Source organism: Zonotrichia leucophrys, chromosome 2 (genome assembly GCF_028769735.1).
Source record: "Zonotrichia leucophrys gambelii isolate GWCS_2022_RI chromosome 2, RI_Zleu_2.0, whole genome shotgun sequence".
NCBI lineage: Eukaryota > Metazoa > Chordata > Aves > Passeriformes > Passerellidae > Zonotrichia > Zonotrichia leucophrys.
Window position 1 is genome coordinate 127348602 of NC_088171.1, and position 19961 is coordinate 127368562.

Here is a 19961-nt window from a genome sequence, read left to right on the forward strand (position 1 = left end):
CACCCACAGCTGTGGATGAGACCCTCACTGGAGCTGTGGATGCCTGGAGGAGGCTGTGGCCCTGTGGAAGAGCCAGGGCAGAGGGGGCCCTGCCCCCAGGCTGGAGCAGCTGTCCTTGGAGGGCTGCACCCATGGCAGGGTGACCCACACTGCAGCAGTGCTGGGAGCACAGCTGCCCATGGGAGGGACTCACCCTGCAGCTGTTCACAAAGAGCTGCTGCTCCAATGGACTCACTTTGGAGAGGTTCATGGAGAACTGTCTTCTGTGAGAGGGACACCCCTCTTCTCCCTGAGCAGCATGAGAAGCCCCAGGTGATGAACTGACCCCATTCCTGCCTCCTTGAGCTGCTAGAGGATGAGGTAGATCTAGGAAGGGGTGAGGAGAAGATGTTTTCAAGGTTTTATTTTACTTGTCATCATCCTGTTCTGCTTTTGTTAGCAATAAATTCAATTAATGTCTCTAACTCGAGCCTGTTCTCCCCATGATGGTATTTGATAAGGGATCTCTCCCAGTCCTTAACCCATGAACCCCTATATATATATATATCTTCTTTGTCTAGCTGCTGAGGGGAGTGAGAGAGAGTGGCTTTAGTGGGTGCCTGGCATCCAGAAGGGTCAGCCCACTACACATGTTCACTAATTCTCCTCATTCTCCTCATTCTCTGTACTACTAAGACATGAGACACACTATATTCTCTAGTCCAGCCACCAGTACACCATGTATTATAAAAAGTTGTAAGCTATGCAGGAGGCATAACTGTACAAAGTGAGGGGGGGAGTTATGTAATTCTTTCAGCTGAAGCTATCGATCTTGAGATAGACAGCAGGGCAAATAGAAAAGGCAGTCTTCTGAATGCAGACTCAGATTTGGGATAACAGTGGGATAATGTATTTCTGGCTGCATCTGGATCTCTGCAGGAGCAGTAGGCAGCCTCTGGAGAATTTCCTGGAACAGTTTGCACCTTTACCAGCATACAGATCTGGGTAAATCAGGAGCCTGAAAGATGTCCTGAGTTTCAGGAGAGTAGCTTCCAGCTGGGGATTCTTACTGTCTAGGGAGTTCAGAACACTCTTCATCATGAGAACAAATCTTAAAATACTGGCAAAGAAAACATGGATTTTTCTGCAGTCTGTATTATCATTCTGCTCAAATCTATCACATATGGGTAATTGTACTATAACTCTCACACTTCTCTTTGTTTATAAGGAATCTCTTTAGAACTTATCAAATATAGTTCCTTTTCACAACGAGAGACAAACATTTATGGATTTTCCTCACTCAAACCACAGTGTTGTAAATGGCATGAAATTTTTATATATATATATATACACACACATATATATATACACATATAAAGCCTAAGATAGCAAGTTCCAGCTTTCACAAGACCATAATCACCCAGATGCAGATTATCAAGTTGGACATTAGCAAGTAAGTGGTGGCTGCATCTGCTGTACCAGCCAGTGAACTATATTTAGATGTAGACACCCATCTGAATATTGAAAGCTGTTCTTTTCTTCTTCAAGTTTTGCTCAGCAGAAATATCCATAGAGTTGCATCTTGTTCCTATGCAGCAGCAAAGATTTAAATATCTGCTGTGCTGCTGTGTCCCATGAGACAGAAGGGGACCAATTCCTCATTGCTCAGAAAATGTGCAGCTTTGCACTCCATGCAAAGCACAGCGCTCTATCAATCTCTCTTCATATTGCTTGAGGATGCTCTAGTGAGTCTGTATTTGTCAAATACATCCCCTATAATTCCATATTGCTGATGAGCTAAGGCTCTGACATACCATTGATTGCTTCTGGCTCTCAGACTTTCACCTCAGCCCTCCCAGCTGTCTCCTCTCAGTGTTGTTTTCACCCTTCTCCTTGACAGCAATATTCAGATTCTCTGCTGTCTCCTTGTATAGCTCAAAGGTACATTCTAGCATCCTTATCTTTTGAGTTCATTGTCCTAGGGAATTTTTCCACATAGTGGAGTAACCAGGCTTCCTGTGCAGTGGAAAGAATATTCCTCCTTTTTTTCCTTTGCTTACAGGACAAAGTTTATTTTCAAGGGATACAACTTGGATGTTTGAGTATCGTAGACTGATCTTAGAATCATAGAATGGGATAAGTTCGAAGGCACCTAGAAGGTCATCCAGTTCAATCCAGCTGCCATGGGCCAGGGACACCTTCATCTACACCAGGTTGCTCAAAGCTCCCTCCAGCCTGGCCTCTCCTACACTCTCAGTAATGGGCCATGCACACAGTTTCTCTGGGCAGCTTGTTCCAGTGCCTCATCACAGTCAGAAGGAAAAATTTCTTCCTAATATCTAATCTAAACCCCACTGTCTTTCAGTTAAATCTCTTCCTTACCTACCCCTGTAAAGACCCTCCCCAACACTCTTGCGGGCCCTTTTTTAGGTACGCTCTCAGCCTGTCTTCAGAGAAGAAGTACTCCAGCCTTCTGATCCCCTTTGTAGCACTTCTCTGGATTCAGTCCAAGGCATCCACATACTGTTTATGTTGCATCCAGAACTGGATGAAGTACTCCAGGTGCTGCTCTCACCAGAGTGAAGTAGAGAGGTAAAATCACCTCCCTTGATCTCTGGCCATGCTGCTTTTGATGCAGACCAGGGTGTAGAATCACATGAGGCATGCACAGAGAGAATCCAGCTATCAGTCTGTGGTCCAAATGGGAGAAGTTCTTCAGAGTAACAGAAAATATTGTGTGATTAATATGTGTAAAGGTCTGCTCAAGGCAAGAGATTTTGGGTTAGAGTGAAGAAGCACAAAATAAAACCAGATGACTGATGCTTCATTCTGCATTTGATTGGAAAGGGGACTAGCTACCAACAAACTGAAAGTACAGAAATTCCAGGGTGGGGATAACAATGGTAGTATCGGAAATAAAGCAGGGAACTCTGGCACATGAATGTGGGGCACATAATTCTCCTTTCCCCTCCCTCCTCCACTTTTGGAGGGAATGAGAACATAAAACAAAGAACATTTTTGTTAGGACAGGAAAATAAGACATAGGGATAGAGACATAGGAATTTCCATAAGGAATAACTGAGACATTTACATGAATTCCCTGGAATGAAGGGGGAAGAGAAGGATTCACAAGGCATATGATAATAGACTTAGAGGAAATAGTCTAAATAGTGTTTACTGAGCTCAGACTTTTCAGCTGCAGCTCAGTAATGATCTCTTGGAGTCATTGTTGACCATCTCTGGAGCTCCCACTTTGATGTGTAGCAGAGGTCAAAAAAGCCAACGAAGGGTTTGGCATCCTTGGGAGTGGAGGCTGGGCTTCATCTGTTACCGTGAAGGACAGAGCTGGAAAAGATAAAAGAAAAGCAACTGGCATGAGCAGCAAACTGTCTTGTGAGGGGAGAGTGAAATGGTTGGGATTTTTCCATGTGAAGAGAAGCATGAAGGGCCATGTGGCTGGGATTTACAAAGCTGTGAAAGCAGTACATAAGACGAAAAGTGGATGAGAATGATTTTTCACCAAATCCCACAGTACTGCATAAACTCAGTGAAAATACTGAAACACTGATGAAAGAAAGCACTTTCACCCCCTCGCCTGGACAGTGATCTTCTGGAATGTATAACCCCAAGAAGCTCTGTAGGCAGACCAGCAGGCTCAAAAAAGGATCGGCAAAACCCATAGGCAATATTTGTGTGAAAGGCCAGGGAGTGCCTTCACTACTTGGAACCCAAGGACTGTGAATTCTAGGGCAGTACTAGGGGAACAGACTTCAAAATTTTAGTCTTATATACTGTCTTATAATAGTGTCTCCTTCTGTTACTGCTGGGGCTGTATGCTGGGCTAGATAATACCTATGATAAAATCAGTTGTAGCAAATTATGTGTGATCCCCAGGATGGATCATATCCATGCTTTGAACCATGAGAGTGATCTCTGTTAACTCTGCAGGTAGCTGATGGTGCGATGCTGTTTTTTAGAATTTAAGGGTTATGCAACAAAATCTTTCTTTATGTTTGGTAAACCAAGATGTTATATAAAAATTCCTACTTCCACTATTAATATTCATTAGGCATTAAGCCTTTGGAGGCTTGCTATAAATAGCCTTCCCTGAACTGGAATTCACAGTGGCCAAAATCCTATCTTCCCATCTATGTCCTGAATACACAGATACCTTGCAGGAGCTATTCAGAAGATTTCTATAGAAGGGTCTAACCATATCCCATAATTCTTGATAATTGGTGGCTGTTATCAATGACTGTTACTCCCATTTAGCACCCAAGGGGTTTTGCTACCATATGCTCCATAAGAAATGGCCAGTGGACTTGAGTGGTTGGAAATCCTTGGAAATACATCCTTCTGTAATTCATTATCTTTATGGTATGCTTTCTCCTTCCCTGATCATGTCAAATATCCATTTTTGTTGCTAACAGCTCAGAGCAGCAGTTTTTGGTCCATGAGAGAAAAGCAGTGACAACCAACAGATTTTCTATGGCCTCCTGATAGAGGAGTTTGATAAGAGCACAGCTGTAAGGGTTCATCCTGCCATTGCTACACAAACAATGCACTGACACCAATGCAAGTGTTGCCCAGTGAACAGGTCTGTATTCTTTGTTGCAGGAAGGTTTTGTATGCAAGAAATAGAATTGTTAGAAGAAACAACTCAAAACATAGCTGGATTTCAAGCAACAAATTTCATATTAATTCCTCATGAAAGTGAAGGGGAAATAGCTTTATATACTAATATAGGAAGAATATGGAATGTGTTTTTATTCAGAGTAAGTTCAGCATTTCCAGCATTTGAAATTTGTTGACAATCATCATCTCAGATATTTTCTTTATTGTAATCAATATTTTTCTCCCAATCAATCTGAAGTAATCTACTTTTTATGCCCTTTATGGGCTTTGAAGGTTTTTTTCCCTTAGACATTGAATTTAAATATCCATCCTTGACTTCTTTAACTGAAAGTTCTATCAGGCAGTTGGGAACTTAGAAGTGAATATTTTACTGTAAAATTTTTTGTGTGTTGTTCTCAGTAGTATATAGGAAACTCTTTCAGTTCTTGCATTACTTTCACACATTATACAAATTTATATACATGAGATTATTTTGCTTTGTTTTCAAAGAAACCAATAATTGAACAAGGTGTTGTAAAAACAGTCACAGGCTTGTATTACTGTGGAGATTTATTAAATGCTTCAGAAAGGTTTTCTTAGATCTCTTCAGTAATAAAATTAAATGTAGATCAGTTCCAGGCTTCCTTCAACATTACTCAAGCTGAGCCCCTGCGAAATAGAAAATCACAGCTTTTCTGTTATTTAATTATTTTAGGGCATACCCAAAATAAGAAGAGAATATGAGATTTTTAATGTGGGAAGAAGTGCATGTGTGGAGTACTGTGCTCCAGGAAGCTGCTGGAATATCTGCCTCAGAGTGCAGCAGTAAAAGCCGTGTGCTATTAATGCTGCTATTAAAAACTAGAGAGAAGTGCAGCATAATGCTTTGAGATCAATATTCAATCTAATATGGTCCCTTGCTTTCCCTCAGTAATCTCTAACAAGTCATATGCTTGTTTACAAAGGAAGATGAGGTCTGGTAGTCAGCAGAGCCTGGCCAGCAGCATGCACCAACATGACTGAGCCATTGGTTGTCTTCTGTAAATCAGTACAAAGACCAGAAGTGTGCTGAGATCATCTATGATTTCAAGAAACCATATATTCCTCTATTCTAAAAGCTAACAGCAATCAAGGTATGATCATCTTTAAAAGGTATAGCAGATAGGGCCAGGCGTTCAGAAGATCTCGTGATGTTACGGGAAGACAGGGCCCCTGTTCCCTTAGATAAGAAAATTAACATAGGAATGCAGCCCCCTAAACCAGATGCCAGTAATTTTCCATTTGCCCAGTAACTTTCCATCCCTTACTAACCATAGATGGTAAAGACAGACCCCCTTTTGACGTAGAAGCCCCTTAGACTATAAAACCCCACTAGAAGAGAGAATAAAGGCCTTTGATCGTCCACCACGTGTGTGTTAGCGTGTTTCTTAGGCCCGAGCAGCCCTGGAGAATGGGCCGCCGTGCTGTCTCTTGAAACCAGGTCGCCTTTGCCTTGTATCAGAAGGCAACAAAAAGGGTGGCCTTTAATAACTAGCAGAAATGGAACAGCTTTGGAACTAATTAAAAATTTTCCTTCCATGCAATTTCCATGTGGATTTATAAAGCAAAAGCCATTAATAAAAAAACCAGTCAACAATAACAAATAAAGAAAAATTAAGGTTTTCAGTAACCTTTATTAAAAAAAAACTTGCTGAAAATAGCAATATTTTACAGATGCTGTTCTAAGGAGAATCATTTATATGCTTAAAAAAGAAAGACATGACAGTGTTTCATAAAGCTTTATGAATTTTCAATAAACTTTGGAAAGCGTGGCTTTTAACCGCCTAGAAAACTGGTGCCACCATTTAAAATAAATCTCAACAAACAATGTAAACTAGAACCAATTGAAAAATAAATGTGAAATCTCACTTGTTAAATGTTACATGTCATCCCTGATATTCTAAGTCTGGGAGAAAAATACAGAGTTGCAGTAAGCCAAAAGGTAAACTACTTCTGAGCTTGTTTAAGGATAGATGCAAAATTTAAATTCAAGTCACTGGAGAAAATTATTTTAGCTAAATGAAAATCTAGATCTATAGCATATGTGCTGTTATATAATGTCATATAGGTTGCCCAAAAATAGCTGGTCAGGGTATGTACTTGAAGTGGCATTTCAGTGTTTGTATTCAGGCATCATGCAGGGCTGGCATCCAGCAAAAGCAATGTTAAGGACCATGGAGGATAAGGCAAGGAAGGCACAAAAAAGACCATGAAACTTTAATGCATTGTAGAGTTTGCTGAGATATTAATGAAGATACCTGATTGAATGTGCCCCATAAGCACTTCACTCATGGAATCACTGTGAAAAAGTTGCCTTGAGATTTGGTAATTTCACCTTGGGCATAACCAGCCAAACTTCTTTTGCATGTTTTGCGTAAGCTTTAAGAAAAACTACCTAGAATGAAGCATTAACTCCAACTGCTAGCTGTCATGGGTGTCCTTGGGAGTTTGTGGACAAAATATCAAGGCGGTGGAAGTTCTGCTGTTGATGCTACTGAAAATCAAATGGGTGTTTTAGGATCAGGGAGCCCCCAGACATGCTGGTCTGGGGAAGGAAGCATCATGACGTCCATGTACTTCTGTGTGGAGGTAAAAAATGGAATGACTGGATTGCAGAACTGACATGGCTGATCTCAGACAATGCAAACATATCTCAGCTGCTGAAAATGCCTTATTCAACTCCAGCTTTGTTTGAAGCTAGACTAGAAAAACAAATAGACGAGCAAATTCTCCAGCTACCATAAAATACTGAACTAGTGTAAATAAAAATTAAAATTGTCTATATTTTGATAGAAATTACATAAGAACACACCAAATTAAATTGAAAAAGGGGAGAAATGGGGATGCTTAGGAAAAAATCCTAGTGTTTCTTTTTATTTGAAATTTTAAAAAGAAAAAAATCTCTGCTACACAATTTGACCTTGACATTATAGAATCTGATTTCCTTTTCTTTAAAATATGTATAGATAATTTTTTTTAAAATTTCAATATAAGACCAAAATTATTCAAAATTATGCAAGTGAAATAGTTCAGAATTTTTCAATTCCATGTTGGACAGAAAGGTGGAAAAATACAGAGGTACTTCCTTTATTGAACCCAGCTTTTAAAGGTTTTAATTCTGTATCTTTTTTTTTTGATAAAATATTCACAATAAATTTTCCCATACTTAAGACCTGTATGTCCATACCACTTTTTGTTGCCACTGTGAGTTTCTGGTCCCCATTATCTTTTCTTTGCTGAATGATTCAGAGGTAAACGGCAGCAAACAACCCCAATCATATTTTTAAGCAGTATTTAAGCCAATGCAAACGGGGGCTCTGATGGTGCTTCTGTTACAGCAAAAACCTGCTGTTTCTCAGCAGGCTGGACATTTCTGGCATCTTCTGCTTTTGGGGCCTGCTTTGCAAATAGTTTTAGAAATGAAGATAGAGCATTTGCAAAAACAAGTAGAAGGGTCACAGGTGCACATTACTGGCTGTTTTGATTGTGGATTTTCAAAGATTCTGAGTCACTGTAGATATTTTTGGCTGTGCTTTTAACCACTATTTCTGCTACATTGCCTAGATCGAAATTATTTTAATAGTGGTTTGATCTTGGTGCTCATTTGCATTTAGATCCTTTGTCAAACAAGTAAATCTCTCAAACTTCTTTCAATACACAGAACTTTAGCTACCTGATTCTTGTCGCATTAAGCCTGCATTTTAAAAGGCATATTCCTTATATGTCTTAGGACAGAAATCTCTTTAATTACATTTTTGGATGTATTGTGTGTGATATACAATTACCAATTGCATTGTTGTAAATTCCAAAAGGGGGCTGATAGAAAATTTGTGTGGCTTTGTAAAACAAATTCCTGTGTTACTACTGTTCTTTTATATCCTAAAACATCATATACTATTTATTTTTAACTCAAAGAAGGTTTCTGTACGAGAGGCTGAAGTATAATTTCTGCTCTTACAGACAAAATAAAGTTTAAATTTTACAAAATTATAGAAATTTTTAGAAAAACATCAGTTCTATTCAGGTTTGTCTTCAATCCTTGCTCACTTGTGAGTTCCAAAAGCAAAACATAATTTTTATCTGTAAATTGATGATCATGGGGGATTGCCTCCAAATTACAGGTTTCTTTCTGATTTATATATTTTGATTGAGCTTTTAATTGAAGAACAATAATTTTTGGAGATATTTCAGAAAAGACATATTAGTAGGAAAAATCCCAGGGGGCAAAAACCTGAAAAGTTTTACAAATATAGGTCTAACAGATCTTTTCTATTTCTGATTTTTGCATGTCCTCACCTAAATCCATAAATATAACCAACTCACTCTTTGACAATAATTACTGATGTAAAGTGGAATAGGTATTACAAAGTTTTACCAGGAACATGGAATGTTCACTGAGTGAGAAAAGGAAGAGCAGTTTAGCTTGTTTAGCTTTGCAAAGCAGAGGCTGAGAGGAGAGATTTTTGTTTTCCCTAAATATACAAGAGGAACTGTCATTAACAAGAGGAAGAACAACATCATTCTCTGAGGGCAAATGTTGGTAGAGGAATAAATCACTAAATATCAGCTATATATACATACACAATAAAAAGGGAAAAGGATCCTTGTATGACAAAGCAATAAGTTTCAGGAAATTTCATGGACAGGACTGTGCAATCTGTCTGCTTATAAAGCCAAGGTTGGAAACCAATGACTGGAGAGGTCTTTCATTTCCTCTGTTTCTGTCCTCTAGGCAGCCCTGGTCAAAAATTGCATTTTTTAAGTTCCTGGGAGATTGGACAACATGGGGAAGAGATTGTGAACCAAATCAATTTTTGATTAAAATTTTATATGTGATACTAATATTGTAAATCAGAAATTTCATTCCTATAAATTATAAAGCATGCTGGAATCTCTGCTCGTTTTCATCTTAAGGCTCTAACTCTCATTAGGGTTTATATTTTTCTGCCTCTGGGTATAATTTATTGGTTTGCTTTTTTGCTCCTTTGTGAAGAAAAGGAAAGGATGTATACAACTCTAAAGAACATGTGAATTCTGAAAAGGATTGAAAATAGCACACACAGAGAAACTGTTGAGTATTCTTTTTTTTTTCCTTCCTGCAAGTAGTTTATTTTATTATATCCCAACTATTCTTAAATTCAAACTTAAATTCTATTATGATTGAGTCCAGTTCTCTTTACTGAAGTGAAATCCTCATCAGCCTTCAAGAGAAAGTAACCCAACTGAATATGCTGTCATGGCCTGTTCCTGTTTGCTATTTAATTAATTCTTGTGAGAGCTGGACTCTGACAATCCCACTGGGTGGCCAAATACTTTGGAAGTGATTTTAAACTAAAACTAGTCAGGTTGAGGGACATGGGACGTCAATGATAAAATGCCTTGATCAGATGGATCAGAATATGCTGACTGACAGTAAAAAAAAAAACCAAACCAAACTAAACCAAAAAAACAACAATAATAACCCCAGAATTTTGGAGCATCCTGGTGATTTGAATTCAAACTCCTTTTGTAACATGGGCTTCCTCTATGTTTTCAACTAAGCTGCTGAGGCCTATTTCAATGTGTGTGTGTGTCTGTAACACCCATATTGTACACTCTCAGTCTTAAGGTGTCCTCCAGAGTTCATAGCCCTGTGTTACATGCTCATAATTGGGAAGAGTTTGCAGCCTGAGGATGATGTTCACAAATGAGGGGAACCACTTAAGCAAACCAGTGAGAAGCTCCAGGGAGGGATATCAGGAAGGAGCTGTATTCCTCACAGTTAATGAAAATGTAATTCTGTGCAGTATGGTTGTCGCAGACATCTTTTCATGAAAAATCCTTTCCTTAGGATTTTTCCTCCTATGCAACAGGTGGATCTGTGATTGGCTTATGTTGGTTGGTTTGTAATTAATGGCCAATCACAGTCAGCTGCCTTGGACTCTCTGTCCGAGATAGAAGCTTTGTTATCATTCTTTCTGATGCTATTCTTCTCTTAGCTAGCCTTCTGGTGAAACATTTCTTCTATTCTTTTAGTATCATTTTAATGTGATATATATCATAAAATAATAAATCAAGCCTTCTGAAACATGGAGTCAGATCTCCGTCTCTTCCCTCATCCAAGAACCCCTGTGAACACCGTCACATATGGTGAACTCTTTTCTAAAATGGGGAACTCTTTTCTAGAATGAGCTAGTTAAAATAACAAATAATCTCATTATTTTCTTACCAAAGCAAAATTACACTATGCTAACACAATATATACATGATTTTGGTTTTTTTTTCTCCTTCATAAATCTAACACAGGGTTCTATTCAATCAATAAACAATTCCCTGCCCAGGACTCATACAGATCTGCCCTGTACCCATGTAGATCCCAAGCCAACTGATGCAAACATGCTGCAGTCAAAAGCTGCTGTCTCTGAGTTAAAGATCGCACAGAAACAAAGTATTTTGAGGCAGGGCTAGTTTGTTATCCATGGCTTCGGAATCAAACACAGGTGAAGCAAAAGGCTTTAAGCCCAGAAGGACCTTTAATGTTAGATAATGGCAAGAGTCCGGATAAAACTTTCCTGATTTTTCCTTTGAAGTGCAAATTCGGAGGTTGTCATTTGGGTGTGGCAGTTACCATGTCTGTTGTTCACACCTGCCAAAGGGGCAGATGTGGCAGTGTTTGGGCTGTTCACATTTCCCAGGTGTATGAGAATGATGGATGAATGCAATTAGCTTTGGGGCACTCTCCTACTATTTAGTGGGGTCTTCACAGGAGCTATTAAGAGATATAGAGTATGGTGGCATAAGTACAGATGCACAGCTGTATGAATGTCTACTTGCCAAACTTACTCTTTTTTGTGATGTGTTGAATGATGAGGAGATGCTTCCTCAGAACACCTCTGCAAAACTGAATTATAGCCCATGGTTTTATTAGATATGCTTTAGGGTTGAAAGCTCAGGGTATTTCCTGTAATATTTTCATATTTAAACAAACTTATAAATGTTCCCTGGAACCATAATTTTTCCTCTGATGGCAAAATGCAAAATTTTAAAAAATCTTAAAATGACCGGTTAATATAAGTTAGTGATTCCAGAGTTCTTTTCACCAATGTTTCCTCCAGGACTGTTCAAATTCAGATAATAAACACTTCATGAATGGATGTCCAATGTCTTTAAAGCAGCTCATTGTGATAGAGATTACTTAACCTCAAATCTTCAGATCCCACCATGACCTGAATACTGTGTATAGATAACACATATCTAACACATATCTAACACATAGATAACAGTGAAGACCACAATGAGTAGAGGTTTAATATTAATTATACTTTTTAGACAAAATTAAAATGGAAATTAGTACTTTCTTGTCATTTATTTCCCAACTTTCCCAACATTAGATCTAAGTATCTAATGTTCTTTGGCTTTTCTGATATACTTTCTTAAAAATTCAAAGTGATCCAAGCAAATAGTGGTGAAGAAAAATCCAAAGCCTGATTTCCTATGGATTTATGTCTACTGTGAATTAAGGAATGAGATCTGAGTGAAGCATTTGCTACCATATACAAGATTTTTAACTATGCTCTCATTTCTGGATTCTCTGACATTTGGTAAATCATGGAGTGACACTATAGACATTTTTTTTCTCCTTAGTCATTGTGCTTGGATATGTCATAAAAATCACCTTTCTTAAACTAGTGCTATTTTCTTGCATTGGAAGTTTTCAAAAAACACAGACAGAGAGGAATGGACAGAGCAAGGCTGCAATTGAATAAATTTCATTTATGAAACAAACTGTGAGGAAACACAAGGGCACCATGACCTTCACTCCTGCAGTAGAAATATAATTTTAACTCCTTTGTATGTAACGCTGAATTCTTGTGACAATATAGATTTCTTGGCCATGGACAATGGGTAAATTAGAGGTTATTTCCAAAGTTAATCCCCAACTCTAACACTCATTTGAAGATAAAAAGCACTACTTAAGATTTTCAGGGAACCAGAAAATAAATCAGATATTCCTTGTGTTTCCCTGTCATACTCTTCCCTGTTTCTGGAAAGGAAGATGATGGTTTTCACAAGGACTAGGTGGCCATATTGTCTCAAATAACATATTCCCCTGAATATAATCAATGACAGTTTATCAGATTATTCACAGGAGCATGGTGTATTTTAAAGATGTATACACCTCAAGAGAACATTTTCCAGTGACTGATTTATGAGTATAGAGAATCTGTTCATTGGGTGAGCTTGAATACAGTGCAGTCAGTAGATGCCATTCTGGTACAGGAATGTGAATCAGACAAACGTGATGGAGTGAGGACAAATGCCATCTAAGAGGGTAAGAGACAGAAAGAGTATATTTATTTTGAGTGTTACCTTTAATGTACCTCTGCACTTACATAGTTTGGAATTTTTTTTTTTGCTAGGTAAAAAGAAGCTTCACTTCCTACAGTGAAGCTAACAAATTGTTTTAGAACTGTGGGATGCAGCACGCCCTCAATGGTGGGAACAAAGAATATGGCCACATAAACTTGTTTCCCCCTTCCTGTGCTGCATTCAGGCCTGTAACATATTTGCAGCACAGAAGCAGAATGACTTGTGGTTAGTAAGAGGCTGGGGAGATGGTTTGGTAGCTGAAGTACAAAGAATTCATGGCCCATTGCCTGATCCCCTCACCCACTAACAGATGGCAAGGGGAAGATTTATCTGCCTTAAAATGTAGAGAACAAGCTAACACACATAGGTTTTGTAAACCTCTGAAAATATTGTTCTCAATGTCATTCTTAACAACCTTTCATGCTGCACATTGGTTAACAGAGATTTACATGTTTTGTATTACTCTTGAAAGTCACAAACCTATTGAAACACTTCAGATGGTTAGTAATATGTGTGGTTGAACTTTACAACAGATTTATTGACAGCTATAATGAATTCTACAGATTTTAGAACTAATTCCATAAAGAAAAATTAAGTCAAGGATTTACAGGGTGTCAACACAAATTTATTGAGAAAAATTCATAATAAACTTAAAGTGTTCAATAAGGGCTGCTTCTGAAATATCAGAAAAGAAACAAGCACCACAATATGCACTGCACTGAATAGGACATGCTATCTGCAGGAAGTTACTTTAGAAATTTTTATTTATGATATTCATTATGGAATTTCATTACTGTGAAGTATTTCAGTACTTCACAATAACCCTATAGGAATAAACAGCATTTTCTTACTTTGTTTCTAAGTTTAGAGTTTGGAGTGCAGCAAAATGAAGGCAGGCTTGTGACAAAAGCTTGTAAAAATCTTGTTCTTAACAATTTTCACTATGCTACTGCCAAATTCTGATCATGACCAAACTCCCTCATTATCAAAGGTTTTGATAGTAGTGGTCCTTGTACCTACAGATCTGTTCTGGAAATGAACAGAAATGTTTTTTCAGCCACTGCAGTCATGAGTTTCTCTACACAAATCCTCCCCGGATTCACAGACAGCATAATTCTTTTATTTGGATGAAGAAACAATTAAAAACCCAAACAGATTAGGTTTACACAAGAATACAGCTGGAAGAGAAAGAGGTATTGTTATCTCAAGTTGTTTTCAAACTTTTGAGCATTCACCCAAAAATCTATGATCTAATTGCCTCCTCTGCCTGACAGATCTTAAATCCCTGTCTCCCACTTCCCTGTAGGATATCCAGCAATCAGACTCCTGAGTAGTCTAAGGTGAAGTGCTGTGTTTGTCTCTTTTGCAGAAGCTGTTTCATTTTGCATGACAAAAGCAGCGGCCCAATGGACTGTTCAGTGAGGATGGGTATGTCGCTCACAGCTCTAATGATGATATTCAGCTGGGAAGGGGGATGCTTGCAGCTAAGGAATCCACAAGTATTCCAGATTAAATAAGTATTAGAGAAAAGTGCACAACATGAGTTTCTCTCCCTTCTGCATAAATTTCCTTATCAACAGGCTGGAGGAAAACTCACTTCTACTTGCTCTCTTCAAAATACACAAGATGCGTATTTAATTATCATTTGCAAGCAAAGTAGTCTTGCAGAGGAGTCTTACTCCAGAGCACCAGGCTGCCTCTGCTGCTCAGGGCACTCTTCTGAGGTGGGAAAGAGGTTCCATCTATGCAGAAAGAGTGATGGGTGTACAGAGGAACATTCGGCTGTGACATTAAGTATTTCTTATCTTAGCTATTTTAAACAAATTACCTATTAACATTTTGGGCTCAGTGAATTCTATTTTGGCCTGTCTTCTTCACAGTTTAGGGCTCAGACTTCATTCAGTAGTCAGGCAACTGAAAGTCTATGATTTGAGGCTTGTCTCATTGCCAGGAGGTGCAGATAATGCAAAGAAACCGATCTTTGCAGTCTAAGAAATTACTGACAGGATCAAAACACACATAATGGGAGGAGCCTTAAGCTTGCAAATTAAAGCCTTAACAACCATGGCTGAGGATGTGTGAAAAATACTTAAATTCTCTTTATTGCATTTTTTAAAAGGTTTATGGTAAGACATACAAAACCTGTTTTCTCTCAGCTTGCCTTCTATTTAAGTAGCCAGAAGGAACACAGGGGGAAAGGCTTTTGCAAATGAAGATATGGCAACTGAAGAGTCTGAAGCAATTAGTCAGTGGCAGATTACATCCTTTCTTTATTGCAGAACAATCTTCAATGAGATTAATGAGAGAAACAAAATTAGTTTAATAAAGAAATTCTTAAGGGATAAAATGTTCATGCTACGCATCTACTGCTACCATGTAGTCTTGTTTTAGCTGATTAGATTGTTTTATCAGAAGCCTGGGTAGAAATGTAGTGGAAGATGGAGCTCAGCATGATACTTCCAAATTAAAGCATATAATAGTAGTCTCAGGTCATGCTGTTTGGTGTCACCGATGTACATGCAGGAAGAGTTAATGGCACTGCATTTCAATAAGCTGTCAGATTTCTGTGCCATAGATGGATGTGCCATTTTAGTGGGAGGTTACTCGGATAATGCAGAATGATATAGAAAAGTCTCAAAACTTGGTCTCACCTTGTCTGAAAAAGGAAATAAGATTCAGGTATGAAATTTATTTGAGGAGGATCACCTGTGGATTTTTTTCTACATAGAACCTATCCCCTCTCATGGCTATGTGAAGAGTGTTATGCCGTCTCTTAAGTTACTTATAGATCCCCTCCTGTCTGAGCCTTATTCATTTTCCAGAATAAAGAAATACAGGTACACTGTATAATGCATAATATTTAATACAAGTACACAGATTTTTTTTTTTCACTATTTGAATACAAAGAATGAAGTGACACAAGTGTCATCTGGACAAGTTACTGAACAATTAGTTTTGAACCCCCTTAAGTGGTAGAATGTCTGGTTGGATGGTGGGGAAAGGGTTTATAATAACAGAGAAGAGCTAGAGTTGATTGTAGCAAGCATACCCCAACACTGTAAGTAAGAGACAAGACTGAGCTGATGAAAGAGTGGAATTGAAAGGTTCCATTCCAACAGTCTCCTGAAGAATGCGAAAGCAGCAACCAGTAAATCCCTTTTATTCTCTTGTCTTCTTTTTATACCAAGAGATGTGAACCACATGCATTTAAAACCACCAAAAAGGAATCATCAAATAATCTTTCTCAGACCTGTATGTTGACTTTTAATAAAGCCCAAAACACAGGGGAAATTACAAAGAATTGGAAAAAATCTTATGCCAATATTTTAAAAGGGCAAACGACCCATCAAATCTCAATCCTAGCCAAATTACAGAATGTTTGACATCATCATTAATAAATAATTTTACTCCCCTCTTTGTAATATCAACTTTATTTTATGAAAAATAAAAGTTTTTAAACTTGATATTTTTCCTAGATTATGGATTTAGTCGAGAAATAACATAAGTAATATTTTTTTTAATAATTCTGTTGAGCATTTGCCCTAAAAGTATTTCACATTTTTATTAGGAAACAAGAATCACAGTTATTAACTTAGCCTGAAAACATTAAATGGATTCAAAGCTTTTAAAATGGGGTTGCAAAGAGAAAATGGTAATGTGTGATAGTGGTTTCCTACAAAGATTGATTTGAAATCTATATTATTTATCCCTAATCTATTTAATATTTTTGTTTAAAAATAAATGATGAAAAACAAAATTCTATATTCTATATTTTGCCAGTACACTTCTGTATAATTTTGACCTCTTGAGAATATCTGGTGGATATTTTTCCTGTGTGCTTAACCCAGAGTAAAGAAACCTCAGTAAAGGCCCTTGCATTTAAATGTTTTGGAGTGCTACAATGGGTCACACACACCTGCCCTTGAGCATTATTGGTAAGTGTGAACAAGTTGGGTGTTCTCACAAGCAACAAAATAGCGCAGCACAAGCAAGCCTGTGCATGTTTTCTCAGAAAGCCTACAGCTGTTTCCCTTCTTTGTTGCATCCCTATCTGTTCAGAACAGCTTTTCTGCTAACTTGTTGAACAGTGATATATGCATTTGAATGCAAAGCACGCTGTGGGGTCTTTGAGCTTCAGAAGAACTGCTACTTGATCTGTTCCCACAGGACAGTAGTGAAGTAGAAACCATCAAATCTTCCCTTGGGTGAAGTCTACAGTCTGCATGCTTCACATGCTTATTAACCCTGAACTTCTGTGCGGCCTGCAGTAATCTGCATAAGGATGATAAAGTCCTGGAGAAGACAAGCACCATCAACTCAGACACAAGCCTTAACAAGGAGTACCCAACAGAGCTGGAGTGCTTTACCCTGGAGAAAAGGAGGCTCAGGGAACACCTTAGCACAGTCTCAATCTGCCTGAAAGGAGGCTATAGCAAGATGAGTGTTGGGTCTAGTTCTCCCAAGTAACAAGCAATAGAACAAGAGGTTATGGCCTCTTGTCCATAACCATAAGTCAAGTCACGTGAAGTTTGAAATGGAAAAACTTCTTAATGGAAGAGATTGTCAGGAATTGTAACAGGCTGCCCAGAGAACTGGTTGAGTTGCCATCATGATGGTATTTAAAAGATGTGCAGATGTAGTGTTTAGAGACACAGTTTAAAGGTTGTCTTGGAAGTGCTTTGGTTAACAGTGGGATTCAATCTTAGAAGTCTTTTCCAATGCAGGCAATTCTATGATTCTTTGATGCTATTAAACTTTGTGTCTCTGAAGAGGTAGATAATGTAGGGCCTACTGTTGTGTATCTGAGGTGGCAAACACTGTACAGTCACCCAGTACCCACAAATCCACTGTGATCCAGGAGGACCTGCATTAGCAATACACCATAAAGGCACAGTGGAGCAAGTTTCAGGTGCACAGACTTTGCTGATCAACTTGTCACTTCCAATGGCCCGGGGAACATCAGCACTACCGACTGCCTTGAAAAGCCCAAGATACTGTATGTAACTAGAATAAAGGTGTCCAAGTCTAGTCTGAGGAGTGAATTTCCCTGTCTCAAGACACTGTCCTGATGAAGATAACCAAAATTCAGGTTTGCATGTGGTTTCTGCACATCTGGGCATGAGGATGAGTAAGGTGGCATAGCAGGCTGAGGCTCTTGGAGGAAGACATTGAGGATGACCCTTCACAGTCAAGCTTTCCTTACACCCACAGTCTGTAAGCTCAGTGCAGAGCATGCATTTGCTTTGACCTCACATCTTCCTCCTTCAAAACAGCTACATTTTAACCAACAGCCTGGCTCTAAACCAGTGCTTCAGGAAAGAGAGAAGGAGTAGTTGATTTCTCAGGCAGCATGATTAATTTATCCCAGCAGTGGTGTACAAAATAAGGGCACTGTCGCCTAGTTCATCTGGGTTTGCTTTACAGGACAGCAACAATATTCAAAGAGCAGAAACTGATGAAGATTTGTAGAGAGCATCCTGAGAGTGACCTGGGAGGAGAGCAGGCCCATGTAAGACACTACACTGCTCAGTTGTAAATTTGCATGGAGTAATTCCTGTGTATAATTTTGTTCTTACATTGGCTTTTAGCAAAAGCTCATCTGATACACTCTCAAGATACCCCTAAGCCCTAACACTACTGACAAAAAGAAGTCACTTCTCTAAGAACTCAAGTACTGCTATGAAGGAAAGTATTGCTATTCCCTAATGACAGCAGGATGAAGGAATCAATGTAGCTGTGATAGCTGTAGTACTGCTGCCGTGGAAAACAGCGCTGAGATCGGGGAGAACAAGACTTCGGTCCTGACAGATAAAGAAAACACAAAACCTGTGGGGACCCTCTGTGTTTACTCTGTCTAGACAGTTTACATGCAGAGATTCTGGCATGAGCAACTTTCCATTGTTATGCAATATGGCCAGACCTGAAAAAACCTTCACTTTACTCAGCAATTCATTTCAGGCTTGAATCAGTGAACCAAAGATGAAAGATCAGCAGTTTATTCAGTATAATTCAGCTTCATCAAGCACACCTAAAATATGAGAATGGATGTTGCAAAGCTAACAGTTCAGAGTCAGAGTTGGAAGATCTTATTTACATTATCATCAGGAAGCTTCCTGCCTTTTCAAAAGTTTAGTAAACTTTGTAGCCTAAACACACGTCTTTCATAGTGATAAGCTATATATTGGCAATAAGGTACATGAGTTTGAAGATGATATTCATTGTAAGCTAAAATTCTGTTAATGCTAACAAAATGCCAGCACTGAGACACTTCATTCAAAGCACCTTTGAAGTAGCTATACTTGTATCTTTATCCAGTGCCTGTTTTAAAACTGAGGTCTCAGTACTTTACATCTTTCATGCAATATCATGCTTTTTTCATGTCACACATGAAGTTAATCATGGATTTGAAGCATGAATACAGTCCACTGCATTATTTAGTTAAATCTCACAGCAAATGCTGCAAGCCTTGCTCTCTCCCTTCTCAGTACAGACTGTTGCACAAAGTCCAGCACATTCTCAGATTCAACCCTGAAGGAACTATGACAGTCTCCTGCTTAATGACAACTTATGTTTTAACTCTTTGTGCATGTCAAGTAAATGTCAGGCAAGCATATTTTTCTTTCTCTTTCCAAGAATAGCTAGAGACCTGGACGTGAGCAAGTTACAAATACATAATATTTCACAGAACGTGTGTGTGTGTATATATACCTTTCCTTCAAGGAGAACATAAAATTTTTGAACACTAAGTTCCTCATTCATTCATATGAAAGAAGGGGGAACATCCTTTTTTTTGAATTGTTTCCTCTTCAAAAGGCTTTTTTCTAGAAGTTCTCAAATGCAGAAGCCACAGCTGTTTCTCCAGTTTAGGGTTGCTCCTTTACCCTATTCTACAGTTCCAAGTCATATCCCATCTATGGTTCTCTAAGGCAGCATCCTTCAATGACATTCTAGATCTTGGAAAAGATGAGACATGCCCTTGG